Source organism: Elephantulus edwardii, unplaced genomic scaffold, assembly GCF_000299155.1.
Source record: "Elephantulus edwardii isolate Elephantulus edwardi_28Jun2011 unplaced genomic scaffold, EleEdw1.0 scaffold00020, whole genome shotgun sequence".
Taxonomy (NCBI): Eukaryota; Metazoa; Chordata; class Mammalia; order Macroscelidea; family Macroscelididae; genus Elephantulus; species Elephantulus edwardii.
In genome coordinates this window covers 13,581,646-13,583,536 of record NW_006399770.1, presented here as the reverse complement: position 1 = coordinate 13,583,536, position 1,891 = coordinate 13,581,646, and the positions used below count along the sequence as shown (strand labels likewise).

General features: G+C 33.6%; 1 pseudogene; it reads left to right on the top strand.

Annotated features, from left to right (window-relative positions):
• The window catches only part of LOC102870329, a 10,576-nt pseudogene continuing 8,685 nt past the window's right edge, over nucleotides 1-1,891 (top strand).

Below are 1,891 nucleotides of genomic sequence, written 5' to 3'. Positions count from 1 at the left end.
ATGTGGTTTAAGTCTTCTGCATCTACAGAGTTTGGTGGGTTTTGTTTTCTTTTTTAACTCCAGTGCTTCCCTAAAAACACTTACAGAGCATTTCACTGTTAAAAAAGAAGGACTGTCTCAAGGCCCTTTGGAAAAGAATCCTGTCAGGTATTCTTAGATACAGATTTCTGATGACATTGCTTTAATAATTTTGAGTCCCTACTAATAAACTGAGTCAGAATTTTCTGAACTCTAGTGGAAAGCAGATGAACAAATGAAACTGGTTATTTAAGGTTAAGCATCAATTACAAAGACTGAATGAAATAATGAAGGATAACTTTAGGTTGTATTTAGACATTATTGTTTTAATATTCTGTTATCTGGATGAAAGGTATCCCTTGCTCTTTTCTTTTAAACTCTTTACAACTCATAATAATTTGGTAGACAAATTTTTTGTAGAAGTAAACTTTATCTCTTCCCCTGCATGATCTTTCTAGAGCTTAGAAATATGAGTGTTTTCCTTTTCACAACAGTGTAGTTATTTATACAATTTCATTAAGTTTATCCTCCTTGCCCTCCTTGTTATATACCTAAGATCTTTGTAGAATGCCATATTGGGAATGATATTCATTTACTCAGCTATGAAAAAACATATTTAAGAAATTAAGGTTAGCTTTATGAAACAAAGAGCTCTTAGGAAAACTGACTTAAGTAATGTAGGTTGCTTCCAGGCTGGCCAACGATCCTTACGATATTTTAGAGACTTTGAGAAAGAAAAATTCTCTCACATTTATAGGTACTGCACATGAGATCTGATGGCCATTTCCTGACTTGACTTCCTAGGTTAAGAAGATTTTAAAAGCTAATCTGAGAGTCCAATATTTGTAGCAACGCAGATTTAAGAATATTCATATGCCAGCAACAATAGCAAAATTCAACAGGACAACAAACAACAAGTATTGGTGAGGTTGTGCAGCAAAAGGAACTCTTATTCACTGCTGGAGCGGTGTAAAACAAGTTGGAAATAAACCATTTGTCTCAGCAATTTCACTAATGGAAAGATACATCAAACAGACGTATGCAACCCATGTTTATCGCTGCATTATTCACAATAGCAAAGAGATGGAAGCAATCCAAATGTCCGACAACAAACAAATGGATAGAAAACTATGGTACATTCACACAATGGAATATTACACAGCATTGAAAAACAACAATCTTATAAAGGATTATACAACATGGGGGAGTCTGGAGAACATTTTGCTGAATAAAACATTTCCCTCACAGAAGGACAAATAACACTGCTATTATAAAACAGGACAGATGTGGGGTAGGATAAGCAAAGGATGGGGAAAGAATGCATAGATAATGGGCTCTGCAGTAGAACAGATGAACGGAAGAACTCTCCGAAAATATATGATTAAGAATTGTACATATGACAACAACCTGGAACAAGGGGTGCATTGCTGTATGGGCTGGGAGAGGGAAGAAAAGTGCAATGATAAAAAAACCTATAATTAAAAAAAAGTTAGCTGGAGTAGGGTGAAGAGAGAAGAATGGAGGAAAATGTGCAACAATGAATGAATGAAAATCCAATTTTTCTGTAAACTTTTGTTAAAATAAAAATAAAATATAGTTTTTTGAAAAAGAATTCATATGGCAGATTACCTTTCTCACTGCATGTATACAAATAATAATGCTAAATCTAATGAGGTCAGCCTCATAAGCAAGAGTAATCTTTTTTGGTTGGTGTCTGACTACCATTATTAATTAAATAAATTCTGACTAAAATGAAAGGAAATGTGGAATAGAATTTATTTTAATTATTATTATTAATTTTAATGAAAATTTACAGAGACTTTGGATTTCCATTCATTCATTGTTGCACTTTTTCTCCCTGTCCACTCCTCCC